The sequence below is a fragment of the Triturus cristatus genome, chromosome 8 (assembly GCF_964204655.1).
Source record: "Triturus cristatus chromosome 8, aTriCri1.1, whole genome shotgun sequence".
In the NCBI taxonomy this organism is placed as follows: Eukaryota; Metazoa; Chordata; class Amphibia; order Caudata; family Salamandridae; genus Triturus; species Triturus cristatus.
The window spans coordinates 742,758,788-742,783,075 of NC_140591.1; the positions used below are offsets into that span (position 1 = coordinate 742,758,788).

Genomic DNA, 24,288 nt, shown 5'->3' on the forward strand with positions numbered 1-24,288 from the left:
TGCTGCATAGGTAAGTACATTTAAGGTCCCAAAGGCGAGACCGATTGCATTGCAAATGCTTGTTTTGATATGTCCCTATATAAGATGCGGAGTATACTAATACATTTAATGTAATAGGCGAGTGTGAAAATATATTCGAACCCTATGTGAGTTATAATTTAGAAGAATAGTTCATGTCAGTTTTTGTCAGGCCCTCGAGGCACTTGCCAAGTGCTGTCAGTGATTGGGTTACTTGCCGGCATGTTCTACTTTAATAAGGTTTCAAATCGCAGTTTTTTTCCCCCACCATGACTGGTGCACAGACCTGTTAAGATATTTTATCGGTGATATATTTAAATTCTCGCATTGCTGTTTGAGTCACTGCCACACATCATAAGAATTCGTTGTGTTGTTTAGTTTTTTTTTCTCTTGCAAGTAGCGGTGCTGTAATGCTGAGCTTGGGGACTTTGAATGCTGCAAAACGCTAGTTAATGTTCACTTGACTCGTTCATTTGCACCTGAATAGCCCGTGTCACCATTTGCCTTCCCTGCTGCAGTGTTTGACCTCTTTTGCCAAACCTGCGTTTTTAGCCATCAATAATTGCATTCTGGGGCTTATAGCTTCACATTTTTGATAAACGTTTTGGCTCAGTCATGCAATATGTTGCTGCCTAGTGGAAGATGTTATCTATGGAGGCTACAAGGATTATGGCAGTTACTTATCTATAATCCAGGGATAGTGTAACGTACCTCACAAGTCGAGATAGCGGTATTAAACATTCGGTGGTGCACGGGGCACTGTGGGGAAAGTTTTGGGATGGAAAACATTCTTAAAATGACGAGTCCACGCCTCTACGGCTTCTCTAATGCCCCGGTTACTTACCGGTAATCTTCATTACTCGGAGTCCTTGTCTTCCTCGCCACAGTAGTAAGAATGAGCCTTCGGCTCCCGACAGAAACTCCAAGTGAAAATTAGCATACCAGTCTCCCTCTCCCTCCAATATGGCCCCCAGTGACGACAGCCAATCCCATAAAGGGATACAGAAATCCACAAACGACCTGAGAAACCAAGCCGCAGACATGAAGCCAATAAGAGGGCCGGGAGGGAAAGGGAAACTATACTGTGGCAAGGAAAACAATGACTCGGAGTAATGAAGATTACCGGTAAGTAACCGGGGCATCACCTCCTTGTCAGTCTTCCTCGCCACAGTAGTAAGAATGAGCCGATACCAAAGCATATCAGCTTCATGGAAGAACACAGGCCACCAGGTAAGTCAGCATCATAGCAAAACTTTATTAAACAACAGGAAAGAGACACAAAGAACCTCCAACCTATGGGACCGCAGAACACAGCACAGAAGAGGCAAAGGCAACCGAAGTACCACCCCCAACCTGAAGACGTTAGTGCGACATGAAGGTATGAGGGGAAGACCAAGTGGCAGCACCGCAAATATCCTCCATGGACACCTCCTTGAAAGCGGCCCAGGAGACAGCAACCGAACGAGTGGAACGCCCCTGAATAGGAAGAGAGGGAACCAAGGAAGATGAACCATAAGCCAACAGAATAACATCCTTAATCCAACGACTGAGAGTGGACTGGGAAGGGCGCAAACCCCTACGGGACAAACCAAAATTCACAAACAAATGTTCCACCTTGCAAAAGGAAGAAGTCCGATCCAGGTAAATCAACAAGGCGCGCCGAACATCCAGAAGATGCAGCAGCGACTCCTCCCCAGAGGAGGGACCAGGACAAAGAACCGGAAGAACCACCTCAGCAGAACAATGAAAAAATGAATTCACCTTAAGAACAAAAGTGGGGTGAGGGCGTAGCACAACACGATCCTCCAGAATACACAAAAAAGGAGAAGACCGCAGGAAAGCCCCCAACTCCCCAATCCTCCTGGCAGAAGCAATAGCCACGAGAAAGACGACCTTAAGAGTCAAGAATTTCAGGTCAACCGACTCCAAAGGCTCAAAAGGAATCGACTGTAGAGCACGCAGAACCAGCAGAAGATCCCAAGGAGGAGAAGACAGAACAGGACGGGGACGCTGAAAAGCCAGAAATTTCAAAAGTCTGGACACCAAGGGCGTCACAGAGATCAAAGGAAGCGCATGAAAGGCCCGAATGGCAGCCCACTGTGCACGAAGAGTAGAGATGGCCAAACCCAAATCAAAACCCTCATGCAAAAAATCAAGAATGCGTGCAGGATCCAAGTCAGACACAGACAAACCGTGCAGAACGCACCAAGCAGCAAAGTTGTCCCAGTGTTTAGCATAGGAACGCAAAGTAGATGGACGCCTGGACCGCTGAATAACATCAGCAACCACCACAGAACACCCACCCCGAATCAGGGAGTCCCTCTCAAGAGCCAGGCCCGCAGACCCAAGGACCGGAACACCGGAAGAGGAAGCGGAGGCCCCACCAGAGGAAAAGGATCCAAGGGCAACAACCATCCCGTGCCCACCGCCAACTCCAACAGGAAACCACGGGCGGCGACGCCAACCCGGTACAATCAGAAGAACAAGGGCCCCCTCCCTCTTGATCTTCTGCAACACAGCGGGGATCAGGAGGGAATGCATACAACAGGCCCTTCGGCCACAGGAAGGACAGAGCATCTATCCGCCATGCCTCCGGACACGGCATAATCGTGCAAAAACACCGGATTTGCGCATTGGACCGGGATGCAAACAGGTCCACAATCGGAGACCCAAACATCCTCCACAAAGCCCAGAACATCAGGCGCGTCAGGGACAAGGACCCCACGGACGGAAAGACCCTGCTCAGGCAGTCCGCAACCATGTTCTCCCGACCAGGAAGGTAAACAGCCGACAGTGACTCCAGGTGCAACTCTGCCCACGAACAAATCTGGTAACTGATGGAAGGAACCCGGCAACCCCCCTGATGATTGAGATACGCCATGACCACCTGATTGTCCGTCCTGACCTGAACATGGTGACCCAAGAGAATGTCAGAGAAGGCCAACAGACCCAACTGGACAGCCTTCAGCTCCCTGTAATTCGAGGAACAAGACATCACATTCGGAGCCCAAACACCCTGAGTCAAAGAGTCTCCCAGAGTAGCACCCCAGCCCAAGAGGCTGGCATCGGTAGTGAAGACCCGAGAAGGAACCACCAGAAAAGGACAACCCCGGGAGAGATGAACCACGTCCAACCACCACCCCAGGGCCTCCCGAACCCCCACCGACACAGGAATCAAGAGATCGAGATTCCGAGTACAGTGGTCCCAATGCAACAAAATGTGGGACACCATGGGATACATGTGCAGGCAAGCCCAAGGAACCACGGACAAGGAAGCGGATATGAGACCCTGAACCCTCAACCAAAGTCCTGCAGGCTGGGAAGGACCTGACAGGGACTGAACAGCAGACAGCAGGGTTTCCATCCGTGCAGGGGGCAGGAACACCGACCCCAACAGAGTCCTGAAACGAGCCCCAATGAAAGTCAGATCCTGCGAAGGAACCAGGGAGGACTTCCTCAAATTCACCAGGAAGCCGTGCAATTCCAGGACCCGGCAAACCCTCTGGACATGGATCACCGCCTTAGGAAGAGAAGAAGCAGAAATCAATAAATCGTCCAGGTAGGGAAACACCTGAATGCCCTCCTCATGCAATTGACCAATGACAGGTGCCAGAACTGTCGTAAACACCCTGCGTGCAGAGCAGAGACCAAAAGGCAATACCTAAAACTGGTAGTGCCGACCCAGGACACAGAACCGCAGAAAACGCTGACTGTCGGGGTGCACAGGCACATGGAGATAGGCGTCTTGCAGATCGATTGACGCCAGAAAGTCTCCCCGAGAAATCAGAGGTCGAATCACCCTCAGAGACACCATCTTGAAAGTCTGAGGGGGAATGAAGCCATTCAGCCACTTCAGGTCCAGGACAGGCCTGAGATCCCCCGTGCGTTTGGACACAAGGAACAGGATGGAGTACACCCCCAACCCCCGCTGAGCCTCCGGAACTGGAATCACAGCACCTTTTGCCAGAAGAGAGTCTATACCTGCCAAAAGTGCTGCTTTCTAGAGGGCAAACCTGGGGCAAGGAGTGGACCGGAAATAGTCTGGCGGATCCTGGCTGAACCCAAGGCGAAAACCCTCGGAAACCACACGAAGGACACACCGATCGGACACAGTCAACCTCCAGGACGTCAGGAAGAATCGCAGCCGACCCCCAACTGGACCCTTCCCCGGAGAAACAGAGTCAGGATTTGGAGGGAGCAGAAGCGGAGGAGGGAACGTTGGAGAACCGGGACTTATCAGTGGAAGGGGCACCCCGGCCACGCCCCGACCACGAAAAGGATGGTGAACACGGCCCCTACGAGAAGGACCAAAGGCACGGGTAGCACCAAAAGCCCGGAAACGACCAGCTCGATCCGGAGCTAGCAGCTTCCTATCCTCCGCAGTCTTCTTCACCATATCCTCCAAAGGAGACCCAAAAAGCTTAACCCCAGTAAATGGAATCTTCATCAACAAAGACTTCTGGGTAGCATCAGCCTTCCAGGAGCGCAGCCACAACTGGTGCCTAGCCACCACCGAAGAACCAGCCGCAGAAGCAGCCGCACCCAAAGCATCAAAAGAGACGTCCGAAAGGAGACGAACCTGCTGCTCCATCATGGCCAACGTAGAGGAGACATCCTCCCCCTGGTCCAACAGTTCAGCCAACGACTAAAAATCCTTCAGCAGGGACTGAATGGCATAAGAAGAGTAAGTAGCAGCTCGGATGGAAAAATTGGCAGCAGAAAAAGTGCGCTTCACCGCCCTATCCACTTTCCTATCCACAGGATCCGCTGGAGAGGAATCCTCAGAAACCACAGACCCATGAGATGACATCGCCGCCATCAAGGAATCAACCTTCACAGATGAAGGATACTTGGTAGAAAAATCCTGCAAAGGGTAACGCTTAGCCAAGTATCGTGGGAAAGCCCCCTTGTCAACATCCTTCCATTCAGTCTCTAACACCTTTACAAAAGAAGAATGCAGAGGAAGATTTTCAGGATCCGGACGTTGATATTGCGCAAAAAAATCCTCCTCCAGCGGAACAACCGAATCAGGAAACAGCAAGTTGGTGCGAATGTGCCCCAGCACGTCCTTAAGGTCAGCACCTTGCACAAAGCGACCCTTAACCTCCACATCATCCTCAGCGTCAGAATCAACCTGGGAGGCAGGATCAGACCTGATCTTCTTAGAAGGAGGCGCAGCCATCTTGCCCTGCAAAGCAGCAGCCACAGCCGAATCAATCATCTGTTGAAGCACAGACAAGGAAGGCAATGCATCCTGAGACCCAGTAGCGACTTCCCCAAGGCCAGGAGCCACATCATTACTAGAAATCTCCATAATAGCAGCAAACGCAAAAGCAGTAAGGGAAGAACAACCCAGCACAGAAACCGGCAAGAAATCAGCGTTTAAATGGCCACCTGGCCCTATGGCAATCAAGAAAAAAACCACAGGACACGCCCCCAAAACACAATAAAGGAGCCGGAAGCCCGCGCCCCTTACCCGAGGAAAAACCCCGGCCGAGGAGTCGCTGCCAAGGACTTTCGAGCTAAATGAATCCACAAACATGAAGACGGCAGCAACAGAACGCCCTGCGCCTGAAGCGCGAATAACAATAACAAAGCGCCGACCGCATGAAGTCCGCTGTGCAGGACGTGCGGTCAGCAAGGACTGAAAAATGCGCCGCTATGAGTCCACTGCAGCAGGACACTGAGGCGCGGATTCAGGGAAGAGGCGGGTCCCAAAGCGAACCTGACCTCCGCTACGTCGGGGCCGCTAGAGCAGGAACCGGAGAGGCACGTTGGACAGAGGAACATAACATATTTAACAACAACTAACGTTCCCCCAACACCAAACGAACACAGGGCACAAGAGTCGGCTACAGCAGGACCGCCGCCCCACACTCACATGACAAGCAGGAACACAGCGCAGAAACAAAAAAACAGGTCGTTTGTGGATTTCTGTATCCCTTTATGGGATTGGCTGTCGTCACTGGGGGCCATATTGGAGGGAGAGGGAGACTGGTATGCTAATTTTCACTTTGAGTTTCTGTCGGGAGCCGAAGGCTCATTCTTACTGTGGTGGCGAGGAAGACGGACGAGGAGGTAATGGTAGTGGGTGCTTTCCCGAAGCCATCACGGAAGGAGTGCCCACCTTTTGAAATCCATGTTCTCCTGAAGTGTCTCAGATTTACATGTTTACGCAATAAAAGATTCGTTGTCTGTGCCCCAGCGGCTGACAGCGGGTAATTGGCCATTTCAGGCTACCACCTCCAGAATCATTTTGTGAACATTAAAGTGAACAGCCCCCAGGGTGAATCACACTATACAAAAGCACTGCAGGTGGGGCCTGCAGCTTTATGGTGCTTCAAAGCCACGGCCACATGACCGCAGTGCACCGTTCGTCTACTTCCCTGAGGGTCTGAATGCCGTGCAGCACGTGCACCACCGTAGGCTATTGTTGGGGGGGGGGGGCAGTTTCATGATCGGGCCTCAATATATGAGAGAGAGGCATAGCCAATAGGTCTTGCCTTCGGGACCTTACAAGTATTTAATTATGCAGCACAATATCCTTGGTGCAACACCAACCGTTGCATAGCTAAACACTTACTTACAATGTCCCAAAGGCGAGACCTATTGGCTATGCCAATGCTTGTTTCCAATTGCAGAAAGCGGAGGAGGAAAACAGAAGGACAGAGGAAGAGTGAAATGCCAGTCAAGCTGCAGAACTTGAGAGGTGCTAGCGACTTCCTTGTTTGGTGAATCTGCAGTAGCAGCGGAGCATCCCATTTCCAGATGCTGCACAGTAGGTTGTTAATTTCCTTTTAAACTACTGCTGACATAGTGCTCTGCCCTATCTTGTATTGAGTCTGGCTGCTTTGGAAAACTTTACCATGCCCAAATTCGTTCTGAAGACGCATATAGAAACTAGGCCCAAAGCTGTTTGGTGACAGAGATACGTTTTTAAAGTGGGCAAATGCAGTGAGCCAGCACCAAGAATGTAGATAAGGAACGAAAAAAGGGAAAGTTAAAAAGAAGCAGGATAAAACATAGGTACAAAAAAAAGAATAGGACAGAAGGATGCAAGGGGTAAAAGTATGGTAGAAGGAAGGAACATTTAGTTCGGAAAGGAGGGTAGCAAGAAGAAAAGGAAGGAATAAAAATAGAAAAAAAATATGGAAAGCAGAAAAGTAGAATTAAATAATGGAAATAGGAAACGAAAAACGGAAGAACAGGGGAAGGAAGAGAAAGGAAGATTAATGAATGAAAGGATTATTAAAAGAAGGATGGGAAGAAGGGGCAAAGGAATGACAGGAGGATGGTAAGAAGAAAGGGAGGAGCAAAAGAGAACGACAAGAAGAATGGGAAGGAGTAAAGATGGAAAATAGGGAAGAATATTAAACAGAAACCTAAAGAAAGACATAATGCTAGAGCTAGAAAGAAGCACAAATGGAAAAGGAAAGAAAGAAAAATAGATAATAGGAAAGACCAATGGAGAGAAAGTCAAAACTGGTAAATGTCATTTTTTCGGCCAGTGAACATTTGCAAAAGAAAATATATGATGTGGCCCTCGCACTGAAAAGTTTGGAGACACCTGTCCTAGAAAATCCTATTCAAGTGCTGGCGTTTTGGGTTGTACTAGGGTCAGAAAATTAGGTGTAACTTGAGTACACATCTGTAGTAGTCCTTCAGTGCTGGAATTAAGATCAGCTAATAAATTGGTATAGCCTGAACAAAGGTTGTTATCTGAAGTATACAAAAAGGTCACATTTGGGTGTTTGAGACAATTGATTATATATTTTCAAACGAAAATGTTTTAACAAGTACAGCCCTCCTAACCTTCACATTTGGTGCCCTGCATTAACATTCAGAAATATGTTAAATAGACTGGCAAGTGTTTTTTCGCAAGCTAACTGAAGTAAAAGAAAAGAAGCAAGTAAGGTATTCTGCAATACATGACTTTAGAAACACATTCATTTTTCAAGACATCTTGCAACACACATTTAAAAATATGACAAAATCCCTGCAAAATTCAAAACAGTTTGTCATTAACATTCAGAAGTATTTCACCTTGGTAAATCAGACCATATGAGTGATTTGAGAATTATTTTCCAAAAGTAACAGCCTTCTAAATGAATGAAGAAAAATTCATGTCTCACCCCAACAACAATGCCAATAGTGATCTAAAAGGCCAGTCAGTTGTCACACCTAACCCTTTGGGTGGACTGGGTTGTTGGCATGCATGGACAACAATAAAGTTTATTAAATCAAACACAAGTTTTTGTACAGTGCATATCCTGAATGCATGTATTTCAAGGCGCTCTTGCATATGATAATGAAGAAAAAGAAAGCAAAGTGAAATAAATCAATTGTTAAGGATCACACATTTTTGACAGGTGTGGAAAGAAGGGATTGATTCTAGGTTTTCTGGTTTGTTGTTGTGCAATTCTACTTCATTCCAATTAATAATAAAGTCACTTATTTTTCATACTGGCCTCTTCCAAGGTAGTGATAGCAACTAGAAAAGGCTTACCCTAAGGTGTGGTAGAGGGATAGCGATTCAGGTTGAGCATAACACAGTATTGTCAAATCTGACTCCTCTAGAGACTAGGGTACGATGGAATGAAACCCTCAAAATAGCTCCATGACTCACTGACTAGACTATGTATATGTTTTGCTTCCCCCAACATCCACCTTACCTCTCCCCCACACATACCTCCACGGCAAATCCTCACTCCATCACAGTTGGCATCAATGTGGCCCTTGGACACACCACAGAGCTTGTTTTGTGGCCCTTGTGAAATGTTTCCGAGAATCCATAGATTAGCACAATTACGTAAGATATGGGACATACAGTTTGCTGGAAGAATAACTACACTGACTTTTTTCTGCAGCTAAAAAACAGAATGGTGATGTCCACAGCACAGGCTATATTCCTGACTTTCAAGCCATGTTCCATTAACTTTATTCTAATGTGCTCTATTGCACAAAACGTCTTTGCAGCATCATTACAAACGACTATCAAAGCACAGGTAATGCTAGAAATAAAACGTAAGCATCTCAACAAAAGTTCCCCTTGCTGGAATCATCACTACTGATAAATATCTATGTTGTAGATTCTTGTCTGCTTGCTGCGAGAAAAGAGGTGCAAGCAAATGTTTCTGGTAAGACAAAATGTCTTCCACAGGCTTTCTTTGCAATTGATACATAAAGGTTCATTACTATCAATAGCTTGAACCTACAGGCATATGTGCAGTAGCAGATGTGATGTTTAACAGCATTTTGCCTATGATGTGGTGGCCTAAGTTTAAAAAGAAAACATACAAGTTAATATTTTAAGCACTGAAAGTCTCCAATTATCAGGGAAAAAAATGAATGCAAAAGAACTAAATAATCAAATGCCGATGGGCGATTACCTTCCCGGGTTCAGCAGTTGGGACTAACAGAATTTAGTTCAGGAACCTAACCACCGGGCGCCAACTTCATCAAAACAAGCCAGGGACGTGCTGGAAGCCACTTGCTTCCAGAACGTCAGGAAGGAGGCAATGTGGCAAGGTTTTTTCCTCCAGAGAGGCACTGGGAGAAAGGAAAGCTTTCTTTCTCCCCCTAGTATTTTTGCAGTGCATTCCTGCTGGGGGATTGTGATCATGCAGCAGGAATGCACCCACTAGGCAGTAGGGATGTTCGTTTGTTGGAACGAGTCGCCTCTTGGGCAAGCGTCACCCCCTATTATGGGGAAATATTTTGGCAGTTTCCTGAACAAATGTGAATGAGTCTCTGGTCTTGTTCAAGGGCGTTTGGTTTTCAGAAAATGCATTCCCAGCAAAAGAGCATATTATGGAATTAAGCTGTATATGCTGCAAAAAAATTCCACTGGTTTTGTGTAATATTTCAGGGTTTATAGTGGTAGAGATTCTTCAATTGACTCCCCTGGTTAACCTTCCACTTTTGGAGTCAGTGAGAAAATTGTGTGGGAAATTGCCAGAGCACTTTTTCACAAAGGTCACCATTTATACGTGGATAGTTTCTACACAGGTCTAAAATTATTTAAAGAATTATTCAGAGTGGGTAATGTGCCACAATCCACTCTAAACGTAAAGTTACCCTAAAGAGCTTGTGTATAAAAAGACACAGCTAGTAATTAACATCTTGCTGTGAAATTTTCAGACAGAAGAGATGTCAACATTCTGATAACTATTCATGATGGAAGTACTATGCCTGTGACTGTTTGGGGTCAGGTTGCAGAAGTGCGCAAACCAGTGTGAAGTCTAAACTACAACAAGCACATGGGAGAGTAGATCAAAGGTTCGAGCCTTAAGTCCTATATCTGGTACAAGAAATTGGCTGTTTTTTCTCCAACTCACACACAAACACACAGCAGGTTGTTCTCCGTTTGTCCCGGTCTTTGCTTGAACGTACAGGACGACGTTCAGACCGGGTGGCTCACGACAGATCGATAGTTCAGCAGCAGCACGACCCGCTCCCTCACAGCTGCCTGCCATTGCGGTAAAGAGTGGTGAAGAGCAAGAGAAAATAAAAAGTCAACATTGCATCTTTATTGCTTTTGTCACACTCCCCTATATTGTGTTTTGTGGGGAAAGATGAGAGTCTCGGCTGATTAGGATGCTACCAGTGGGCGGGGCCAAGTGTGAAGCCGTGGAACCAGTAGACGCGGGACTGCAGGTTGGTGGAAGACTAAGGACGCGGAGTACCGCAGAGGTTACCGACACGGAGGCTATTGGGTGTAGGAGTGGAGGAGTATCAGGCAGAGGGCGGTGATTGAGGGTACCGCCGGACAACAGAATCAATAGTGGCTGGGGTGAGCAAGCGTAGCGCAGCATGATACTAAGCGCAGCAGCCAAGAGTAAGCCCAGGTCCCCTGCGGAGGCGGACCAGCCAGGACTGGGTGCGGCTTGTGGGGAAATCTGGTAGGCTGGTGGGGTCCCGCTTGGTTCCCTGCTCTTGATTAGCTCTTAGCTCAACTCATATCCATCTGCCTGCCTCGTACTATTCGTGTCTGACCTGCTTTGCTTGCCCCATTGCCAATTTCCTATTGCTGCCCTGTATTACCTCATCTCCCTCTTGAGTCCAGTTATTGATCATTAGTCTTTAGAGGGTGCTGCTATCAGCCAACTGCTGCTCCCCATCACCTCTCCCTCCCCAGAGGTCCCGGGGGTTCAGTCAGTAGCCCCTGGGGTGTCCTCCCATCAATCATCGCTACCTATCACGGAAGGCGTGAAAGTAACGAGTCACAGCGGAAGTCATGGGAGGCTGAAGTCGTTGAGCTCTGCACTCCCGAGTGGCCATGGCCGTGTCCGCAGAAATCTAGGTAGACAGCACAAACGTTCTGGAGTTTTGAAGGGGGGGCGACGAGCTGCTACGCAGAGACCGAAAAGCGGAAGTGCTTTGTCCCAAACAAGCGAGCGGAGGCAGCAGTCAGGCAGGTAAACAAGCCTGAGTGAGATGACCTCTAGAGAACTACGCTTGTGCGTGTGATCGCCTTGTCACCAAGACAATCTCATAAACTAAGGAGATCCCACAGTGGAACTAGACAACTACAACAACTTTGTTATAAATCCCATCCAGTCATCACAGTTTTTTTTCGAAAGATGCTCCGGATTGTATCTGAGGCGGCAGCAGAGGCCTCAGAAGGACTGATCTCTAACTCCCATTCAGCAACACCTTCTTCTTAAGTTTATGTGGAACCTCAATGAGACTATTGCACTCCTGCTGGGGGCCGGGTTCAGATATGTGAAGGGGACCGGACTCAGATAAATGAAGATGCTCAGGATGGCTTAGTTGGGCAACCTTCTGACATGTTTTTTTGTCTGCCAGTTCAGTTCTAGATGCTCTCGTCAACCAACAGAACCAGCCACATATTTCCTTGAACAGGTCTAAGCCAGACTGAATGACTGTTGTTACACCTGTTCGGGGGGACATTTGTATGGGATTAAGCCAGGATGGTGGTCTGGATGATCCTCTGGGAGATGATTCTACTATGGTCGAGAGGTGAAGATATGTAAAAAATAATCAAAGTCAGGGGAAGACTTTACACTACCAGATATTGACATAGAAGCCCAAATAAGGGGTTGGGGAGACCCTCACGATCACACTCATAAGGATGATCACTCGATGAGTACATCCAACGAAAAAAACATTCCAATTGTAAGTTCTCCTCTTAGGCGTCTCTCTTTGCCCCTCTTATATTGTAGCACAAGTCATTTGATTGGTTCTGATGATGTATTCCTGCCTTGTACACAACCGAAGTCTGGAAACGATGGGGATGGTGTCCCGTCAGAATATCTTTTTTGTATCGAAAACATTTAATATTCTATTTTGTCTCTATAGGAGAAATCTGTATTAAGTTCTGATCATATATTGAAAATAATGTCTGTAATGTTGTCTGAAGTGCAGCAGGTCAATAAGTCTGGCACCGTCAATCCTATACCTACGACACACTCCCATATGGAAGAACTTGTGAACGACAGGCCATGATCATCTGTTCCTCTGGGATTGCGGAGAGATGTCTCAGTTCAAGCCGGAATACCCCTTCATTTGAATTCCCCCATAGAACCGGTGTGTTACCTTGAAATGGAAGAGCTTTGTTTAAGCACATTATTTGGAGAGGCTGAATTGGGTCTCCCTTTGGGCAAGCCTATATTGAAAACCTTCTCTTTGTTTAAAAATGGTAAAAAAGGGGGCATCGGAGAAGTTGAGAAAATCAGGGGATTTGTCTCTCAGGTGGGTAGAGGAGTGGGGGAGAGGAGAGGTTTCAACTCGCTCTACCTCTCATGCCCAGTACCCTAATCTGCCAGGGAGGGTCAAAGGCAGGGAAGAGGGGAGGCACCATAAGAAATCATAAGGAGGAAAATCTGAAAAGGAAACATAAAAAGACCAGACAATTTCCCAAAAGGAAAGCGCTAAGGTTGTATTTTTCACAGATCTCTGATAGACAGAGTGATACACATACAATAATGGAGGAGGGAGGTCTTAAATCCCCATTTGAAGAGGGGGTTCCCATGGAGTCCCCCACAGCGCATATGGTATAAGCTGGGAGGTTGGGGGGTTCTGGAACGGTAATATCTTCACCAACTCGGATGCCGCAGTCCCCCCAAGAAACTCAACCCCCCTTGATTAACGAGCTGGTTGACGCCCAGGAGGGGGAATGGGAATGGGTTGTGGGGTTTCTATGCCCCAGACAGGGTCTGCGGTTTCTGGGGTTAGGGCGGGTGGAAACCTAGAGGGGTGGTGTCAAATATCAAGTGTCATTCAGGTTGGGCCCAACAGAACCTTCACAGTGACCACACCTTTGTCAAAAACATGGAGGCTCCAACCGCCTCCTCCATCTTGCATCCGAATACTCAGCCTAATGGTGGTGTACAAGTTTTCAGTCTTAGTGATAGGGTCCCTTTATGGACCCCCTCGAGGGATGCCACCAAAAAAACCAGTGTGGTGCAGAATGTTTTATTCTCCATTGTGGATTTCACTTGGTTATTTGACAATGAATCCTGTTAAACAGAGGATTCATTCTCATCTTTTTTTCTGAGATAGAGGCTTTCAAGTTGATATCCAGTATGGATATTATAAACGTGAACATTAACTCATTTGATACTTTTCCACACTCTACAGTTACTTTTGGCTCCTTGATTGTTGCCAATTTGGTTATGCAGAATTGTGAGCATTTTCTCAAACAAGGGATTGACATTACATCAGTTTTAGAATATGAGGAATTTTCAACCATGCGCCCCATAATTCAGTGCCCGAAAGCCCCAAGGGCCATTAAACCAGTGGTGCTAGATGTGATGGGTCCTGATACTGAGTATTTACCTGTTAATCCCAAAAATATCATGGTTTCCTTGGGCAAGAGGGGACGTTCAATAAATATGGCGATGGGTATGGCAGTCGATCCCCAGGCTTTGGACGTGGAAGATGAATCGGCCCAGTGGAGCTCGGTCGCAAGAGCTTTGAGCAACAACTGCCCTGTAGCGGAAAGGAGCGATCCTTTGAGGCAGCATGGGGGGTTTACTATTGTCTTGGAATATGTCCGGTTTGGGTTATAATGAGATAAAACAGAATGTTTTTAAAACCTTGAACCCTTTAATTATGTGCTTACAAGAAACTTGGTCTTGGAAAGAGTTTGATTGTGACGGCCATTTTGTGTTTTCCTGTTATGTGAAATGCTCCGATAGGGAACACCCTAGAGGGGGGGGGGGTCTCTATTCTGCTTAAGATTTTGATTAACTGGAATTAGATGGTATTTCGCCATCCCTCAGATCTTTGCTTATGCTTGAAGTTGGCACGTTTGGGAGACTATGGCAGGTCTTCTTTCTTCCTCGTAGCAAATCTGTACATAACCTTCTGGGAGAAATTTTGACCATCTGCTGGGTGTACTTTTTTCATTCGTTCATGATATAGCTGCTTGCGAAGAATGCCCTCTAGTGATAATCGTGGGAGAACTAAATGCCAAAATCTCTAACTCTGCCTCGGAGATTTATGCCAACACCGATAACGGGGAAATTTGGCATATACCTGAGATTTTATTGCTGAAAAATATAGAAACGGATAAACGAGGGTTCTCCCTGCTTGAAAGCATTAGAAGTATAGATCTGATTATTTTAAATGGGAGTGCCTGTCGACAAAGCAGCACAATTTACATTTCATTCTCACCATACTCAGAGTCTCTTAGATTATGTGGTTGTCTCTTATCAAATGTTTGGGGTTTGTGAAAATCTATTTGTCCTCCAGTCGGCATGGAGTGACCTTAGTGTAGTGGGTATGACAGTGGCTTTCAAACTACCTGTACTGGATCCGGGGAACTCTGGCCCGGGTATGGCTGTTTCAATAAAGCAAATGGACGTTCCTTTCGGACATAAAAAAATATATCTGAGGTTAATTTGATATTTAAGAGGGCTTACGTAGAACAGCGGGGTTGTGCTCACGCTAATATCATTCAGTATTTTGAGGCCCAAATGGAAGAGATACATAATTTAAGCTCTAAATCGGTCAGCCCTCGCTCATCTACACAGGGTACATTTTCGTTGAAAACATTAATCAAGAAATTAATCGACTCGTTCGAAAACCTCATATACAATTTTCTATAGGTCCACAGCAGGAAATTAATCGCCTCAAACTAGTAAGAAGCCGCCGTAAATTCAATGAAAACAGAAGGGAGTACGACTAAATGGATTGGGTTGAGGGAAGCTGCAAGGGCCAAATATTCTAGAAAGTATTGGTGCTTAATAGCGGAATCCCAGAAAAGGATTGGGTGGATTATATCTCCCTATTATATCATAAGAACAGTCCAGTTGTTCCTGTGACGATTGGTGTGGATGAGTCCTCTTAATTTTTTTTTTTTTATTTGGTCCCCCGTCAGGGGATGAATTAGTGGGGTTTATAAGGAACCCCAGAACATCCGGTGCACATGGTCCGGACGGAATACCAATTGTGCTAGTTAAAAAGGAGTCAGCTGCGTGGGGAGCTCTCTTAGCCCCGTTGTTTAATTTTTGCTTTCGAACCAGGAAAATTACCCTTTCTTGGAAGGGGAATGTTATAGTCCCTTTGTATAAAAAGGGTCCCAAAAACTTCGCCATCCAGCTTAAGACAGATTACATTGCTGGATGCATCGGGCAAATTATTTGCTAAAAGCATATTATGTCATCTGGAACAATGGGCCCATGACCAGAATATCATACCGCCAGAACAAGCTGGTATTAGAAGGAAACATGGTACCTTGGACAACATTGCGGTCCTCCAGACCATCGTAGATAAATATGTTTTTTGCAAGGCATGCCAGTCTATACTGCATTCATTGATTTCTCCACGGCGTTAGATAAAGTGGACTGTCAAACACTGTGGAGAAAGCTCCTTCATCGTGGTATACCACATCACCTTCTGGGTCTTATTATAGAATTACATTCAGATACCTGGTGCCAAGTTCTGATGGGAGGTTTACTGGGGTTATCGCGTAAGATTAGAACATATAATGGGCTCAATATGGTTTGCCTGCTGGCCCCTCTTTTGTTTTCTCTATATATATCCGATCTTCCCGGCGTCTTCAATTCAGTGAGCGGGGATGCCCCCTGAATCGGTACAATGTCCGTTGGTTCTCTATAATATGCGGATGATGTGGCCATCTTTGAGTTAATGCCTATTGGTTTGCAACATCACATGGACGCCCTGACTAAATATGCAGAAGCCTATTTCTTGAAAATCAACATCACCAAAAGGGCTCAGAATAAAGAGGTATTTCCAGTGGATGTTGGGGTCTGAAAAATTGGAATTGGTTGATTCCTATTTATATCTCAGAAAGGTTTTTTCAAAAACCAGGCGAGATCTAGAGCATATCAAACTTTGTGTAAGTAGGGCTGTTTCCCAGGCTAGCGCATTAAACATATGTTTTAAGACTTGTGGAAGATGCCATTTTGGTCATGTTGTGTCAGTGTTCAAGGTTAAAATCCCCCCTTCATTGTCATATGCTGCTAAGGTGCTGTATACGAGCCATTGGCTCTACTTTGATAAGGCCGAAGGTCCAATCCTGCACCAAATTTGTAACTTAAACTCTCTGGCCGCCAGCATGTTTTACGTCTTGAACTTGGCTTACTCTCCTCATATACCTTATCCCTTGCAGTGGTTCCGAGGTGCGGTAATTCCCTCTTCGGGGGGGGGGGGAAAGAGGGTACTCTTAGGGATGCCTTGAGAGGGGAAATCTTTGACAAGCTGAAAGAACAGTCAACATTCTTTAGGTCCTTTGAGCAAGCAAACGATTCATTTGGGCTTAGCTGGAACACTGACTCCCCCATGCCAAAAGCTGTATTGAAGTTGTTTATAATGAAGTCTGTAACCTCTATTAGTCTGGCCAGAGATATTGTTTTAAGTCAGCCCAAGTCTCATAATGAGGTGGTCTGTGGGAGCGCACTGGGGAATAAACCACAGCCCTATTTAACTTGGAATCTACCTTACGGGTTTAGAAGATTGATACTCATATTGAGGCCCGTTTATTTGTCTTGTCCCCACTAAATGAAATGGTCTGTTATAGGATTTATCAATCTTTAAAAACTTTTTGGCTATTTATTAGGTAATTTTTAACTCTGTTTCGTATGTTGTAATAATCTGATGGTTGGTTATTTGATTGTATACGGGTTCTAATATTTCTCCTCTTGCTCCATAGGAATGTTTTGACTTATTTAATAACTTTTCTTTTTTTCTCTTGTATGCTCATTTTGCACTTTGCTGTTTCATACGACGGTATCATTACCCCTTGCACGCCACACAGTATGTTAGATAGTTTTTTTAGGATGCAGCCATGTACAAAGGAAGAATTATTTATTGTATGTAAAGTATTTCTCGTTTAACCTGTAGTGTGTATTTTTGTGGACCTCCGTAGGACTTCCATATCAAAATAAACTTGACTTACACGGTACCGCCTGATACAGTTTAAATATCTGCACATAGCGTACAATACACGGACCAGACATTGGCAGATGGGAGTTATTCAGTCCCCTGCATGTCTGCGGTGTGAGAGAGAGGATGGAAAGTTCTTACATACCGTTTGGAGTTGCACGTTGTTGCAGCCCTTTTGGCGTAGAATACGGTCCTGCCTGAATGAGGTAATTTCATGGGAGCTCCCATTCGATCCACGACTTTTCCTTCTACACAGTACAGACGACATTGGGGGAAATAAATATAAGCAACATTTATTGTTTTTAGCTCTCACTATCGCCAAATGAGATATCGCCCAAATGTGGAAAGGGACATCCCCCCGACACTGGGTAAATGGAAAATTGAACTTGACAGATGCATGGGGGAGGAAATAGCTGTGTTTCTAGCTCGGGGCTGCCCCAATAACAGGAAAATTTGGACCCAATGGGTGTCATATCGTGGAGCTCCCCCCCCCCCCTGCTACCCACAGACCCTTTATAAACGACCCCATATTCCAATGATCACCGACCGGAATATCCCGCATTTTATGATAATAGATAATAGATCATTCTGCTAATATATCATATACACGTCTTGAGATCTAGTACTGTCTGCAGTTTGCTTAAGTTATACCACCTGCATGTTCTGCAGTAATTGAAAAATAATCAAAATGTGGGAACTTCAACAATGTACGTTTTTTCTCTCCTACAGGTCATTGTAGGGCTGTCGCCCAACTTTCAAATAAATAGCCAAATAAAATTTGTTGTTAAAAAAAAACTTGGCTGTTCATCTATTTCATTTAGTATCCTTCAATGTTTGCATGGTTGTAAAAAAACGTTCTCCTGAATCCAGGATGACGTTTTGCGCAGTTTCAGCAGTCTGTAATAGGCAGCCTTGTTGCACTTGAGCAGGCAATTGTTTCTAGAGTCGGAGTGGTGGAAGATGTGGCTATATTGAAAGATCACTACTTTTCTGAATACATTGCCCCAACACCCAAAAAAGACTTTCCTTGTTGGTGATCTAGTGTCTGTGTCCAAAGAGAAGTACGAAAAGAGAGTCGTATGTACTGCCCAGAGTGTCCTAATCTGAACCTATGTGTTCCCACGTTTCAAATGGTGCCATACACAACTCAATTATTGGGAGCAACAATGACAGTAAAAGGGAAGAGGCTGTGGTCTGTATTGCTATATATTTTCTGATTAGATGGATGGCTGGCAGTGGTTTGCTGAACTTAGTTACACCTGTTTTGTAACAGATTGGTTCTATTTGAAAAAACGTGCTCTTTTTAGTTGTATGTTTTATTGTTTCCTTATCTGTGCTTTGTCTTTGTAATACATTCATTGTGGGAGTGTTTTAGAAATGAAAGCTTCATGGTGATGTCCGAGTAGCATTTGACTGGCCATGTGTGTGGTTAGCAGTGTGCGCGGACATTTAACTGCCAGTGGGTGTAGTGACCAGCAGCAAGTGACTACACAAACACAGCCACATTTTGCCAGCTGGTATGATTGCTGTGTCTGAACTGGCACCCCATTGGCAGTATGTGTGAACTATGAGCATGTGTGAGTGTGCAAGTCTGTGTGTGTGTCTCAACTTGCTGCTGGTCACTACACACACACTGGCAGCAGGGGTGTGGAATTCCTTTATCCGACATCCAGGACATACTGTTTGGGGTCAAGGACAACAAGTTTTCATGTTTATTTTGTTCTTGAGACAAGAAGGCCCAACTCCTGGTGGCACAAACCCTTTGGCTGCCAAATTACAGTACCACATCATTGATCATGGAAAGGCATGGTCTGTAGTGTAATATTTGTGTCCATATGCTAATATTGTTTGAGCTTGCATTTATGGTTCATAAATAGAACACTTTTATTCTTAGGGTAAGCACTAAGAAAATATACTTTCAGAATGAACTACTGACAGTGGTTCAAGTATAGAAATGCGCACACACATTGGCAAAGATTACCAATATGAGGCTACGAATAATGCTCCCAGAATGCTCTCCGATTAGATGTAAATATATGCAAAAGCATGAAATCAAGATTAAGGATTCTTTGCTTTCAAAATAAAATGTTTATTAAAAAAATAAAATAAAAATGCAACTGGTAAACAAATGTTTTCACTCAACTACTGTGAACTTTTAGGTACCATTTCTTTGAATCATCATTTAGTAAAATACGTTGATGCATGCTAGTATTTCTAAAACATATTCATGATGGAAAATAAGTGTAACCACTTTCAACAAAAGTATAGGAAACGTGACAATAAATAAGCTCGTGAGCTGCTGGGCCCATCATTATAACAAACCTTGGCAAAAGCAAAAATATTCTCAAAACCACACATTACCACAGTAGTTCCTGGCACTGGAAAAAAACTACTTTGGGTGCCGATATGCTGCTTGTAAAAGAGCAAACTGCTATCACTCACAGAGAAGCAAGCCTTTAGTTAGAGAGAGATATATAGAATTTTAATAAAAACAAAAGGTCTTGGTTAATGCCAGACCTAAACATGGGCCCGATTCTAAAAGAAAGTCACAAACGTGCACCCATGGTATATGTCCTTCCATTAGTGCAGATTTATGGCTTTCATGAATTCACAGAAGGTGGTCAGGAAACTGTACTCCAAAATATTTGTTAAATGCATTTTAGCACAAGCAAATATGTATGTGTAAATTTGCTCATGCAAAAAATGTGTTAAGCGGTAACAAGTTCACATTTACACCACCCACTTTTTTTCTTTAACCCTGGAAGAAGTTTTACTCCTGCCCTTATCCGGAGAAAATTTCCAACCTGTCTTCATATGGGAACATTTTAGAGACAAGTTGGAAAAACCCATAAAACATGCAAGTTAGTAGGCCGGTACGGACTTGCGTGCACCTTCTCCAGTAACTTTAAAAGTAAAAATCAAACCACCTTGATGGTCTGCAATCTAGGAATTTTGCTTGGTAAGTAACTACTATCTTTGTGGTATAGAATACATATGCCTTTCTGTTTACAGAATATTTAATATGACCTACTGTGTTTCTAGACAAAGAAACACAATTAACCACATGAGCAGTTACAATCAGGTACATGGGGACTTGATTTTGCAAGTGTGCTTGAGAGTCAATGTGAGGGATACCCGGAGGGCATAAAAAGAATAGGTCTGCAGGTGCCTAGATTGCCTTTTCAGAACCCGCTTCGAAGGCCACATGGAAAGCAGGGACTACTGGGCGACAGCTATAGTGGTTGGGGTCATTTGCCTCTTGTGCCGTGAAGTCTGTCCTATTATGGCTCTGCAAACTGGGCTAAGTTCACCCCTTCTGTAAGACTTTTCCTCTTTCTTTAAAATTTCAAGATTTCCCGAGAACAGCGAATAGTCTGTCCTACTTCTTGATGGAGCGGGTAGTACAACATTTTGTATACCCCCCTATTCTGCATGAATATACTAATTATATAACATATTAATTATAATATTATTAAATAAGTTTGCATGTGTATTAATCAACATTATTAATATATGAATTATACGCTGGATTTGCATGGCTAAGTAACCTTTATGACTAAAATTCGTACGCATACTAACAGTAGTATATGTATTAAATAGAATATTGCATAATATATGTGGCTTTTTGTAACGTTTTCATAATGTGGCCCAAGATGACAACAAATGGGTGAATATGAACGCTTTAAATGTCGCTATACGCTAGATAAATACATACACATAGAGGGATTAGTAAGGGGTTAACATTAGATTCATTATTTCCATGTATTAATTACATTTTTGTGTTTGTTTCGCTTAAGTTATTCTTTGGGCCTAAAATCAAAATGGCCGCTGATTTGACACGAGGTGATGGCCGCTGCTGCACGAGGTTTCGAGTGGAGTGCGCAATAGCGACAAAACGTCCCTGTGGCCTCGTCATGACCCATGCCTTAGGGTTCCAGAGCAAGGTCACGGTGGGATTGTAGCCAAACGGAAAAACAAAAGGATTCTTGACGAAGAACTAGAATGGACCGACTTTGTGATGTTATCTTTGAACTGTACCAAGTTCCCAAAGACTCTACCGGACGATCTCAACCGACCAATCATGACAGCCCAAATTTTACAAATTGTCACATCTTTTCTTCATTTCATTATAAATTACATGGTAGAATAGGGAGGAAGTTGGTTGTTCGCATACTTTCCCTTTCCTTTTGCTGACGAAGACGACGGTGACGCTACGCGACGCTACTATCTAGGGTGACTGCTGAATCTTTGACGGCCTGAATGCTGCCCATTATCCGATGAACTGCGAACTTTCTTAAATCTATGGGCATTGATTGATGCTTGCAAGTCTCTGGTCCTTGCCTATTCTTTGGGACTGTAGCGTGCTGCACGGAGAACTTTGCTGCTAAATGACAGAGTGACAGCCAATTTGATCTTGACAAACCAATGACTTAGAGGACGTCCGATAGCCAGATTAGGTAAATATGGTGTTCCGTGATTAACATGAAAATTGATATATCTTTCTGAATGCAATTTAACCTTTTTACGATAAAATAGATAAACAATTATTAATCAACAAAGTAAAGTGTTTGTGACTTATTGAAGGCGGTTAGATCAAAATCTTAAAATGTGTTTTAGCTGGTTCTAAATCACCATCAACCAATCCCAACTAATTTGATCCATCGATTACGTGGGAGGAGTGCCTTGATGTTTAAGATTGAGGTTTACAGGAGAAAGGGTATTACTGTATAGATATGTAATATAATTTTTCTTCTTATAGGTTATAAAGTATTCCTTTCATGTCCAGCGCTTGAACCGCTCATCTCTCCTGTATGTGCAGACCAGTGTGAAGTGACATATGAATGTTGGTGTAATGGGCCCCACCAGTGACTGCATGTGTGAAAAGCGATAGTGTGATGTCTGGTCTGTAACGGAAGGAGGATATCGGTACGGGTCGCGTCCTTTTCCCCGTTACCTAGGTTTTCCGCGCTGTAACACCCGCTTGGAAGGCCACATGGAAAGCAGGGACTACTGGGCGACAGCTATAATGGTTGGGGTCATTTGCCTCTTGTGCCGTGAAGTCTGTCCTATTATGACTCTGCAAACTGGGCCAAGTTCACCCCTTCTGCACTTTCAGGTTAGCTGCAGAAGCAGTCAAAGGTTTCTCAGAGAGGAATAAACTTGGGACTGAAGCAGTCCAACAGACCCAACAATTCACTGTCCATTCCAGTGTGTCTTATTAAAAAGAAAACTACTTTAATCTCATAGCAAAATGAAATACTACACACATTAATGGGGGTTTAGTTACAGGGATTTATAAAACATAACTAGGGACAAAATTTTATAGGATTCTTCAACAAGACTCTAGCATTCTAAAAATAATGAAAATGATCATTGGGAAGAATCAGGCACAGGTACGAGCTCACAATTGGACTTTGAGCGCACCTACTCTGTTCAGTAACCATTAGTTCATTTTGTATTGTATACCGAGTAAAAAGAGTTCCCAAAGGCAATCAATCTCTCCAACCTGCAGAATTAATCTTTACAAGTCCAATACAATCTTCCAGTTTCTGGATTCAGGCTTTGAGTTATATGTTCTCTTGGATGCAATAGGGTGCAGGGATCGGTGGTGCACCCTTTATGGATGTACAGTCAGTGCCTCAGCCAGTGTGCACAAGATCATGTGTAACAACCCTGCCTCTCAGGTCTTGATGCCGGATGCATAATAGCACAACGGCCCTCTGCATTGGTCATCTGTCTTCGGCAGTTGATACCTCCAGGTGAGTGGGGTTCCTCTATTATGGTGGTGGCGGTGTTGGACCTCACTGGACTGTGAGACATCATTAAAATATATGAAACGGAGAACATGTTCGAAAAAGCAATACACAAGCAACTAACCAAAGCTGAAAGAGACATGCAAATCCAAATTTAGTAGACTCACTTGGATCAGATCAAACACCGACTTAATCTTCACCAGGCCCGGCAAACAGGATATAAGAGGTGTAAAAGCAGCTTGGGGGAGAGAGCTAGGCTCCCTCTAAAAAGGAAGGGTGGGAAAGTTGCAGACGCGGTCCGTGTAGCACGAATGCGGCTTGCGGCTCAATCACGGCAACTCTGGCATCCTCCAGCCTACCAGCTGATTCCAGACAGCATACAATAGTTCACTATATACGGTGCTAAACATCAAAAAGCCTTAATGAAAGCTATATTAGGAGATTGGTCAATGAAAACGCATACGACTAAGTAAGACACACAGGCAAAAAAATAATAACTGGACAGCGCCGACCTCAGACACTGAACCAATCAACTCCATCCCCTGATAGACTTTGGCACAACCTCTCACAGGAAATAATAGACAGGATGGAGTCCACTCAAAGTCCTGAGAACAACACTGTTTCTCCTCTCGCAGTAGCAGAAGCAGAAATGGATCCTCCGAGCCAGGTGATCACACGCCTAGGCGAGACATCTAAGGAAAATGGGAAGCAGACATATCCACTATTCACGCTGGGGGTCTCTAAGGGGAGGCCAAAAGGGAAATATATCTGACTCAGGCAATGTTAGAATAGCCACCCAAACTTATTCCATCACAGCTATTGTTTTGGAAAAAGACCCCCAGGCAGGTAATGCCCCAAGCCAACTGGGAGATCGGGTTCTCGCAACAATGCAAACAGCACAGCTCTCTGCGATAAAAAGCACATTAAATTAGACATTAAGCAAACTCCACGAAATGAAGCTCTCACAAAAATCCGCATATTTATAAACCAACGAGCAGCTGGGCAGATTAATGAAAATCTTCAACAGCTCGCCACTCGTATGACTCAGGTAGAACTGAAGGTATCCTCTTTTAAGGATACTAGTAATAATCAAGAAAGAAACTTGACTAAACTACAATCTGAATTGGAAGATCTTCAGCTAATA

At 44.7% G+C, this 24,288-nt stretch overlaps 1 protein-coding gene across 7 annotated transcripts in view; it reads right to left on the reverse strand.

Annotated features, from left to right (window-relative positions):
* The window catches only part of LOC146805002 (arylsulfatase D-like), a 514,533-nt gene that overhangs the window by 429,398 nt on the left and 60,847 nt on the right, over positions 1–24,288 (reverse strand). For 3 of the 7 annotated variants that reach the window (XM_085622152.1, XM_085622155.1, XM_085622154.1), the window contains exon 2: positions 17,537–17,639. The exons of the other annotated variants lie outside the window; for them this stretch is intronic. The gene's annotated coding sequence lies outside the window, so the exon portion shown is untranslated. The remainder of the gene's footprint in view (positions 1–17,536; positions 17,640–24,288) is intronic. 7 annotated transcript variants of the gene reach the window in all.